Raw genomic sequence first — 12,075 nt, 5'->3', positions numbered from 1 at the left:
AATCTTTCAGTGATCAACATTGATCTCCCTACTTTGACTCTCTGTCACCAAAGTTTGGAGTTAGCTGATCCTCCCTCTACCGCAAGCACTGACAATGTCCCACTTGACACTGCTTGAGCTGAATGTTGAAGCTGTTCTGGTTCCTTTGTGTAATTATGGGTAGAATAAGTAAACAGCCTCCATTAACCCCCTGCCAGTGATTGGTATATTAATTAGGTATCTAACTCTCTCCTTCCCAATATTTCCTCTCTATTTTATAATATTTCCTTACTTCCACCTCTGAGTTCACAGATGGATTAAACATATTGTTGCTCTTTAAAAATGATGGTTTTGATTATAAAATCAAACCCATTGATAAGGGTGTATCCAAATTTGCTTTATTTCAAGTCACTGTAAGTAAGGGAAAGACCATATTAAAAATTACATTGTGTGGTTCAAATGAGTGAATGGTGAATCTACAAGTCTAGTCTATTTTAATTCCTGTCATTATTAAATACTGACCAACTTAGCTTTGTTGAATAGTTGAAGTTTAAATAATCCCCAAAATTGTTATATGGAAGGGAAAGTAAACTCAAGATAGAGCAGTAGGCAGCCAATTGAGGTAGATTTTTTTGAGATATTCAACACATGAATGTCCTCATAAATTAATGAATATGAATAATGTCAGTTTCCCATTTTTTTTTTTTTACAATTTGCCACTTATCGGTTCAAATTGTCTCTTGGTTTGGAGATCATGCTTTCTGATGTTGTAAATGAATTATCTTCTGTGAAATGAATGAACAACAAGGTCATTCCTCAGGCATGCACACCTATAATGCTTGACAATTATTACAGTGTATGATTTTATGTATGTCATTACTATCCACTGTATACTGTAGAAGCTGTTTGATATTTGCCTGATGAGTTTATTTTAGCTTTATGCAGTCAATACTGCATTTTCACAGTTATTAAGAAAAGGTTTCCTCCTTAAGAAGTCAGGATCTGATTTTAAAGTCCTCTTGACCTAGACCCCATCCATGGTGGAAAGAAGTTCCTGCCCACCTGTTCAATCAACCTCTTTCAAAGCCGAAAATAACAACCTTCTACATTCCAGGGGATATACGCCCATTCAACTATGTTTTTCTGGAGAATATTGCAATTGCATATATTTATCTCACAATGTTCTTCAGGGGAGTCAAAGCATTAATAAATACCTGGCAATCCCTTAACTATTTTGTTTAATTTTCATTCTTTTGCTATTTAGTTCATTGGAGTTATACCACATGGAAACATTCCTTTGGCCTAATGAATCCACACAACCACCAAGCATCCATTTATACAAATCCAATACTATTCCTATTTTATTCTTCTTACAATTCTATCAACCATCCTCGGATTAAACCACTCACCTACCCACTTGGGGTAGCTCACAATGGCCAATTAACCTGCTAACCTACACATCTTTGGGATGTGGGAGGACATCAGAGCATCCAGAGGAAATCTATTCAGAACCTGGGAGAACATGCAAACTCCACACAGGCTGTGATCAGTATTGAATCCGGATTGCTGGAGATATGTAGTAGAAGACCGATTAGCTGTGTCATCCATTATATTGAGAATGGATTTCAGAATCTGTTTCTTTGAATGATCAACACACTTTCCTTTCAATTTATCACTGGGCACAGGCGACGCTTGCAAGGACAGCATCTATTGCCCATCTTAATTGCCCTTGTGAAGTTGGTGCAGTGCTGTCTTCTTGAGGTGCTGCAGTCCTCCTGGTAAAATCACTCATAGTGCTGTTAGATAGAGAGATTCTGAATATTGAACCAGTGCCAGTGAAAGATCGACAATAAACTTCCGGGATAATAAATAGCTGGGAGGAGAAGTGGTGACATTCCCTTATACTTCCAGCTTCTACAGTGCCCTCCATAATGTTTGGGACAATGACTCATCATTTATTTATTTGCCTCTGTACTCCACAATTTGAGATTTGTAATAAAAAAAATCACATGTGGTTAAAGTGCACATTGTCAATTTTTCATAAAGGCCATTTTTATACATTTTGGTTTCACCATGTAGAAATTACAGCTGTGTTTATACATAGTCCCCTCCATTTCAGGACACCATAATGTTTGGGACACATGGCTTCACAGGCGTTTGTAATTGCTCAGGTGTATTTCATAGCCTCCTTAATGCAGGTATAAGAGAACGCTCAGCACCTAGTCTTTCCTCCAGTCTTTCCATCACCTTTGGAAACTTTTATTGCTGTTTATCAACATGAGGACCAAAGTTGTGCCAATGAAAGTCGAAGAAGCCATTGTGAGACTGAGAAACAAGAATAAAATAGAAAGATTAAACGAAAACTTACCGTTTGAAATTTGATCTTTATTTTATGAGAAGTTGAAGTGAGGGATTACGTGAAGAGCCCGCCAGACGGCATGCACGTCAATCTTCAGAGCAACTGTATGAAACCACAGACCAGTTGTACAGACTTAAACTATAGAAAGATTAACGACCCTAGACTTACCGGATGATCTTTATGAGAAGCAGGGTTGGGAGTGGAGGGCACGTAATCCCTCACTTCAACTTCTTATAAAATAAAGATCAAACTTCAAACGGTAAGTTTTCGTTTAATCTTTCTATTTTATTTCGAAGTCACGTGAGTGACTACGTGAAGCCTTCAAAGCTATGTGGTTTCATGCAGTAACCCAATCTGTGTGTGAAACACTTAAACAGATAAAACCATAAATAGTAGAAAAGACATGGGTTATTAACAACATGATGCTAACTTGCATACATGGCCATTGCCCTTAATCAGACCATAGTCCCAATTGGCTTTGAGTTAGACAATAACTCATGCAACACTGTACAGAATTCTATCTGCAATCATCCAGGCATATTCAACCAACATTTTATAACTTCTGAAAGTGCACTATGTAAACCTCCTGCTGTTGCCAGAAGATGGACAAATGGGAATATCCATTCTATTGGCTGCTAATGAGCCACCAACAATCTCTTGAAAAACTATTAAATAACAATGAAGAAAGTATCCTTCATCTCATAGGTACCAGCAAGCTCAGTGTACCTGTATACATAATAACACCGCCAATCTCCGATCTGGTGGGCATGCTGTCAACTCCAACGTACCCAACCATGCCCATTTAGCTTTATGAGATCATTCCCATAACAAGCTACCCTTATGTCAGTTGTGACCCAGAGACCGAGCCAGAGATTGATTAAAGGGTGTGTTCTTTGTGCTGAAATCAGCTGCTAAAGCATAATCAACTTAAAAGATTCTGCTCCCATTAGGAAACCAGTAGATGAATATCTGCATAATAATTTACTGATATACTTTCCACACTACTATGAGTCTATGCTTTTAGAGCAGTCATATAAAGACACCTTGCACGATGTTAGTCAACAACGGATGAATAACCAATCATTTATTGTCCCACTTATGGTACTATAGAGAATGACAAAACAGCACAAGCAGTGTCAATTGTGCTACAACATAATCGCTTCTCTGAGCGCAAACTGAAAGAAACACAAAGCTCTGCTATTTCTGTTTAAAAGTAGCTCACATGTCTTCTTCACAAACTTCCCATACAATCGTTCAGAGCTAGCTGCACGAGAACTAGGCTGAACTAGCCATCACTTGTGACTTCGCTAAATAGCTTCTTTCAGCCGCCTTTACCATGGACACTCTGTATGAGTAGGCAAATTTAGCACTATTAAGTTTCATGTTGCCTCATCCTTAATATCCCAAGAGGCATCTACTGATAAACCCCTGAGTTATCAGCTACAAAATTTGCGTGTCGTCTATAAACTCCATGACACAATGCCCTTTTGATCTGAGTAGGGTAGCATTAGCTTTAGAATCTTTGTAAATAGCCTAGGCCTGAAGACAACCCCTAGGTAGAGCCTAAACTTCGCACCACTGGCTTTGTCATCAAAACACCAGTTATATCTGTGCCCCTCGTGTACAGATATGGCAAAGTATGCATCTTCAAGATCGATTGAGGCTCTAATCCTTTGGATCAGCTAAATTGTTTAAAGACAATTATCCATCTTAAAGTGGGTAGCGAAACACATGATCAGACCCCTCTTGTTCTTGGGCAGACTACTCATCCTTTGTGAGACGTCTCTGTTCCCACTTGGATAACCATCATTTCCTTTATTGACCGTACGGACGGAAACTTTTGGCTTCTCTTACCGCGGAAGATGCATTTATCTATTTATTTATTTATTTATTTATTTAATTCATAACATATAATCAGATCCTGATGACTAGAGTTGAAACACAACATCCAGTTGATGTGGGAATACGAGTTCCCTGTCAACTCTTGACTGTCAGAGTCACCACAAATCCTCAGCCTTCTTCCTCAGAATGGAAAATAGCATAATGTAACCCTGAACCAGGAGTTGCTCCACAGTCCTCTGACTGAAACCACCTGTCTTAGTCACCAGTGAGCGCAACACTTCGACCAGCCACTCAATCCGGAATACTGGTATTGAGAGTCTACAGATTATTATATATATTTTTTTTATTCACACCATGGACCTGCAGGTCAGATAACAAATGCTACATGCCAGACCGGCTTGCTGCTGGCAGCTACCTATCCCAGAGAGGATGGCAATGATATTTCCAATGAACTGACAACTCTACTAACTGAGCTGAAAGAATTAAACATGTGTTGAGGGAAACCTCAAACTACCTCACTCTACTGAGCAGCTTGATAACCTCAATCACAGATTTTGAGGCAGAGCTTCCCTGGTCAATATGATCCATATGACCAGCCAGTTCCAACTTGGAGCTTACAGAGGTTGCCATGCAAGGCACCCTACCAATGTCTCTGCATCAACCTGATCTTCTCCAGAGACAGTGAAAGGTACTAGACAGCCCATGCTGCCAGTGAATCCAAACCTGGGGCGACAGATTGCTCCATTTTGGAGTTTTAGGGTGGTTAATAAAGAGACCTTACCTGCTAGCATCTCTGAGCCCAGGTCGACCTGCTTGTTGGAGCTTCAGCGAAGTTCCATTGCAGACCCTGTCTGACCACATTATCAGCCCCACGTTTGCCAAACAGCTCGTTTCCGGAGCTCAAAGGCGACATTGCTGTGCAAGACACGCCTGCCAGCATTCCGGAGCCCAATGGGACAGACTACTTCTTCGGCCAACAGCCTCTTTAGAGCCTTGCTGGAGCTTACAGTGCAGGTCATGCTACCAGTTATTCCCAGCCTGGTTTGACACGCCGCTCCTTCGACCCCTTCTGCTCCATTGGAGCCTTAGCAGAGCTCACTGAACAAGCCAAGCCTGCCATAACTCCGAGCCTGCCTCAACAGGCTGCTCCTGCGGCCTTCTGCCTTTATTGGAGCCTTTGCTGGAGTTGACTGTGCAGATCGCGCTGCCAGATTCCCCCAGACAGGCTGTTCCTTTGGCCAGCTGCTCCTTTGGAGCCTCAGCGGGGCTCACTGGACAGGTCACGCCTGCCATACTGCAAGCCTGGTTCAACAAGCTGTTCTTGCGAGGCCAGCTAGTGAATCCCGACTGCTCCTTTCCAGAGCTTCAACGGCGCTTCCTGCTCCATGAATACAGGGTGAAAACCCACTGGAATACTGGAGCCTTATCCACATAGGAAGGTACTCCACCCCAGCAGCCGCCTAAATTCCCCCTGCAAGTCTTCAACTTGCTACATAAGTCCTCTCTGAAGAGATACTATGCAGGCTGCACATTACTGGCCCTGTAAAAAATGAGCCATTTTGGGAATTATCTCATGCCTTATAGCATTTTGCGAAGTCAACAGCCCCAACTGTGTATTACAGAGAAGTGTTAATACAGCTTTGTGTTCTTCCGAGAGATGAGACCCATCTTCTGACTTGCAAAAGGCCGTAATGACTCCAGTGCGGATTTTGGACGCTGACATAATTCTTTACCTACATATCATCACCGGGAATCTCAACTGATAAAATTAACGTATGGAACATCCAAAAAGTCTGGCAGTTTATGTGGACTGGCATATGTCCCGGATACTTTTAGCCAGATCTTCCTCCAGTGAATCTCCTATCCCCAAAGGGATGGCAAATATGTGACAAGAGCCGGTAACTCCTTCATATGATTAAAAATGAAGCATATCCCCCATTAGTTCAGGGATTCGATTTCCTTATCGATATCCACATAGTTGGAGTCACCTATGTAATAATCTCCAACACTCCCCTCTTCTGAGCGGGAAATATCATAACGCAACCCTGAGCCAGGTATTGCTTCCCTTCTTCTGAGCGGGAGATATTATCACGCAACCCTGAACCAGGTGTTGCTGCCACAGGCATCTGACAGACACAGCCTGTAAATGTCTCCTGAGCTAGGAGCCCATTCCTTTTTTCCATTTTATTTATTTATTCATCCATTTATTTTTATTTATGCCAGCTGCTGCGGAACCTGCACAGCGTTTGCTGCCCCGGCCACAGTCGGCAGCAGTTATTTTTAAAAACAGCAGCTCCCGCATAGCCTCCACAGCGTTCGTTGTACCGGCCGTACCGGCTGCTGTTATTTTCATCCCGCCAGCTCCACGGAGCCTCCACGGCGGCAGCTGCAGAAGCTGCGCCAGCTTCTCCAGGCCCGCTGCCCCTATTTCCGGAACAGTGGCCCATTCCTGAAAGAAAATTTTTCTCCTGTCAGAGCAGTTTCGAACTGCTCCGATTCTCGTGCCATGTGTCGACGTATTGACACGCATGCGGGCTGGCGGGCTCTTCACGTAGTCACTCACGTGACTTCGAAATAAAATTGTTAGACACATCAGCCAAACCCTAGGATTACCAAAATCAACTGTTTGGAACATCATTAAGAAAAAAAGAGAGCACTCGTGAGCTTACTAATCGCAAATGAACTCGCAGGCCAAGGAAGACCTCCACAGCTAAACTAAACTAAACTAAAAACTAAAAGACAGAAAAATTCTCTCTATAATCAAGAAAAAACCACAAACACCTTTCCGACAGATCTGAAACACTCTTCAGGAGTCACGTGTGGTGTTGTCAATGACCAATCTCCACAGGTGACATCATGAACAGAAATACAGAGGCTACATTGCAAGATGCAAACCACTGATTAGCCAAACAATAGGATGGCTGGGTTACAGTTTGCCTAGAAGCACTTAAAAGAGCAACCACAGTTCTGGAAAATAAGGTCTTGTGGACAGATGAGACAAAGATTAACATATCAGAGTGATGGCAAGAGAAAAGTATGGAGGAGAGAAGGAACTTCCCAAGATCCAAAGCATATCACCTAATCTGTGAAACACAGTGGTGGGGGTGTTATGGCCTGGGCATGTATGGCTGCTGAATGTACTGGCTCACTTATCTTCATTGATGATACAACTGCTGATGATAGTAGCATAATGAATTCTGAAGTGTCTAGACTCATCCTATCTGCTCAAGTTCAAACAAATGCCTCAAAACTCATTGGCCGGTGGTTCATTCTGCAGCAAGATAATAATCGCAAACATACTGCTAAAGCTACAAAGGAGTTTTTCAAAGCAAAAAATGGTCAATTATTGAGTGGCCAAGTCAATCACCCGATCTGAACCCAATTGAGCAGGACGTTTATATGCTGAAGAGAAAACAGAAGGGGACTAGCCTCCCAAAACAAGCATAAGCTTCAGATGGCTGCAATACAGGTTTGGCAAAGCATCACCAGAGAAGACACCCAGCAACTGGTGATGTCCATGAATCCCAGACTTCAAGCAGTCATTGCATGCAAAGGATATGTAACAAAATACTAAACATAGCTATTTCATTGACATTACATTGCTGTGTCCCAAACATTATGGTACCCTGAAATGGGGGGGACTATGTATAAACACTGCTGTAATTTCTACATGGTGAAACCAAAATGTGTAAAAATGGCCTTTATTAAAATCTGACAATGTGCACTTGTGATTTTTTTCTATTACAAATCTCAAATTATGGAGTACAAAGGCAAATAAATAAATATCGATCTATCACAAATTCAAATTGCCTCACTGGCCCACGCTGTCTGGCAATATGTTAGTTTTAAAACCTTACTTGTTTTATAAATCCTGATGATGTTGCCCTCCCTATCTCTGTAATGTTATTCAGCTTTTCAGGATCTCTGCATTTGTACATTTCTGGCCTCCTGCACGTTTCCCATTAAAATTCTCCACCAATTATACCATGAAGTCAGCTTTCTTGTTCCTAAACTTTGCATTTCCCTCCCTGAAGCTTTGTAATACCTTTCTGCTCCTTCAGGATCTCCTTAAAGGCAGATCATCTGTCTTGTGATCTCCTTCTGTGCCAAAATGTTTATAGTTAATGCTCTGATGCACTTTGATGCACTTTGGTAAATTGAAGGCAGAACATGAATGTAAATTGTTGATTTGCATGAGTCTGTTCATTTGGTATGGTCTGTGTCCATATTTTGGGGAAAGTGGCCATATTGTTTATGGCCACTCTCAACTGCTTTACATCGGTGAGACAAAGTGCAGGCTTGGCAATCTCTTCGCCCAACACCTCCGCACAGTTTGCATTAACCAACCTGATCTCCCGGTGGCTCAGTACTTCAACTCCCCCTCCCATTCCGAATCCAACCTTTCTGACCTGGGCTTCCTCCATGGCCAGAGTGAGTCCCACCGCAAATTGGAGGAGCAGCACCTCATATTTCGCTTGGGTAGTTTACACCTCAGCGGTATGAACATTGACTTCTCCAATTTCAGGTAGTCCTTACTTTCTCCCTCCTTCCCTTCCCAGCTCTCCCACAGCCCATTGTCTCCGCCTCTTCCTTTCTTCTTCCCGCCCCTCCCCACCCCCACATCAGTCTGAAGAAGGGTCTCGATCCGAAACGTCACCTATTCCTTTGCTCCATAGATGCTGCCTCACCCGCTGAGTTTCTCCAGCATTTTTGTCTACCTTTGATTTTTCCAGCATCTGCAGTTCTTTCTTAAACATATTGTTTATAGATGTTCTTTGTTATTTAAAGTCCAACCATGCAAGATGATTTTTCATACTGCACATCAGAACTGACTTTGGTAAGTACCTGATAGTCAAGAAAACTATCAGCTGATGAGTTGTAAATATAAGGATTGTAACACATGAGCAACATTAGAACTCATGGTGAAGAAATGCAAAGGGGTTGGAAAATGCAACTTAGAGGTGCTTAAATGAACAAGTGTTAAACAAATCAGACCATTTGTATGACTGTTTGCTGTTGAGAGAAACATGTGTCTTTAGGACACAGAGATGACCTAGTTAAACAGAGTTTCCAACCTGTGCTCAGAACACAAAGTCCACCAACTCTCCATGCTATATCCCCTCAAAGAATGTATAGGGTGGCACAGTGGTGGAGTGCTAGAGTTGCAGCCTAAAGGGCCTGTCCCACTGTACAAGGTAATTCAAGAGTTCTCCCGAGTTTCCCCTGATTCGAACTCGGAGAATTACGGTAATAGCCGCTCGTAGGTACTCGGGGATCTCGTGGACATTTTTCAACATTTTTCAACATGTTTCAACATTGTCCTAGAAATTGTCCTAGAAATCATTAATAGTGCTACAAAATAGGAATACTTGCCGACTGCTTTTCAACATGTTTCAACAGTTTGCATGTTCTCCCAGTGGGTTTTCTCCGGGTGCTCCAGTTTCCTCCCACATTCCAAAGACGTACAGATTTGTACATTAATTGGCTTCAGTAAATTGTCCCTAGTGTGTAGGACACAACTAGTGTCAGATTGCCACTGGTCCATTTGGACTCGGTCGGCTGAAGTGCCTGTTTCCTCGCTGTATCACTAAACTAATCTGAAAATATTTAAGCAATTTGTGTTGGAAAGATGATTGCATTTTGGTACAGCAGAATTGTTCGAGCAGCCATATTGGATGGGATATATGGTTTACTGTCTTGCAAAAGCAAGCATACAAATGAACAGGCAGTCATCTTGGGTAAATTTAAATAAAGACGACATAATTATCATCATGTCAAACTGACTGTGAACACAAGACAATAGAGTGGTCCCTCCTATCAACTGTGTGGTCCCTGGTACTAAATATAGAGCAGAGTATGGTATAGACTCATCTCATTAATGACAGAATATGTAATCTGCATGAAATGAAAAGAAAATATGTGAAGCAAATGTCTCTGCCCATTTCCTTGTCCATTACTGTGAATTTCAGTGAGAAGTAAAGCAAGGCTAATTCAGAAGACATCCTATGACCTACCAGGTTAGCTGTCACCTCCCGAGTCTTAGTGCAAGTCTTTAGCTTTTCCTGAACACAGCCTCTGCCAAATGACAGAAAAATAGTCCATGTCAGAAAAAGAAACATTATGTCCCATTCGCCCATCAGCACTCAAAATTGCTCAATCTTAACAGCTGTATTATTATGTTTTACCCTGAAATGTGTTTTTTATTTCCATTAGCAAACATTTGAGTTACAAAGATCAGTGATGGTATTTAAACTATTTGGCTCAGTTTTTAAAAACACAATGCACATAAGCCATGATGAGAATGAAGTAAAATGTTCTCAAATATCTAAAGCTGAAAATCAGGAACTGAAGTTGTGTTGCCTCATGAGAAACCTTTGCAGAGGTTATGCTTTGGAAAACATTCATGTTTTTTTCGTGGTAAATGTCTTTTCAATTCACATTTGCTATACTTTTATTTTAAATCCCCACGTGAATATCAGTGATTTAATCTCTTTACATGTATTTAGAAACCAAATATTTTCTAACAAAGAAACATATGAACATTTTGGAAATTTTACAGCTACATTTTTGCGTACAGTAATTAATTTATACTTGTTTATTTGTTTTGATAATTAAAATGGCTCTGCAATGAATTGTGAAGAATGTAAAAAATAACTATCACTCCTAAGATTGGCTTCACACTGTCAGTCTCCTGTAAAAAAAATAATGTACTTGTACGTCACCAATTTATAATTGTTAACACATATAAATTATACTTGTCCTGGAAATCATTAATAGTGCTACAAAATAGGAATTCTTTCCGACTGCTTTTCTCTATGTCAGGTTTTTTCATATTAAAAATCCCACTGAATGTCTCAAGCAAAGCCAAGTGTGGGTTAATATTTAATCATGCTATTTATGTCGGGAGTACAGACCAAGGCGGAGAAAATCTTTCATGGTTAGGCAAATATATAAATATGTTCAGTTTGTGAAAAAAAAATACAACTCTCCTGCTAACAATTAGAGTCACAATGCACCCTTTGCATTTCCAAGGAGAAATTGACAATTTGATTACGACTTGTACTTCTTCTGCTGCCATGAAAGCAGTTTATGTTTGAAAAGTATCATCTGGAAAGTAGTTATTACCCATAAATGGTCTTCTATTGCACTTTCAGCAAAGTGAGTTGTTAACGGATATAATTTGGCTAAGATAGCCAGAGGAGGCCTTTTGATATGCAGAGAAGTTGACCCACGTGCTGAGTCTTTAATTGGGTTTTTAATTTTCCAGGCCATCTGACAATATCAAACATGATCCTGGAGCCTGAAAGATTCATTGGAGCCCAAGCACGAGCTGCTGCATCATTGGCATCACAGAGAGAAGGTAGAAAGAATTCAGTTCAAGTAGAAGGAAAATTATTCATATTTATTCATAATTTTCCAATATTATAGGCAATTCAGAATGTAGAATTTTTAAAGTCCTTAGAGTGCAGATATTTCCAGAAAAGCGAAACCCTTGTTAAAAGACCCAAGCATTAAAATTCTCCACAGTTACTATTCATCATTCAAATAATGTTTTAAAACATAATAGCTTGCATTTATATTTTTGAGAGTAAAAGTTAAATAGTTTTAAAAAATTATTATAATAATTGTGCCATTTGAATCTTTAACATCGTCTGGCACTCAGAAAGTAACATGAATACCCTGGTAATCAGAAGGAGATTTTGTCTTCAATGTATGTCATACTTATCAATTTAAAAAAAGTGTCACAACCGAGCTGGTTTCTCCAGAGGTTTGACACATCTGGAGTTGAATTTTTAAAGCATTTTAATTGCAAGCTAAACTGGATTAAAATGTAAATGCTGGTGTAATTGAGATAAAAAACTGATAAAAATGAAATCTCGTTTACAGTGCACACA

The sequence above is a fragment of the Amblyraja radiata genome, chromosome 9, assembly GCF_010909765.2.
Source record: "Amblyraja radiata isolate CabotCenter1 chromosome 9, sAmbRad1.1.pri, whole genome shotgun sequence".
In the NCBI taxonomy this organism is placed as follows: domain Eukaryota; kingdom Metazoa; phylum Chordata; class Chondrichthyes; order Rajiformes; family Rajidae; genus Amblyraja; species Amblyraja radiata.
The sequence above is the reverse complement of the archived record's forward strand: the minus strand, read 5'-3'. Positions refer to the sequence as shown.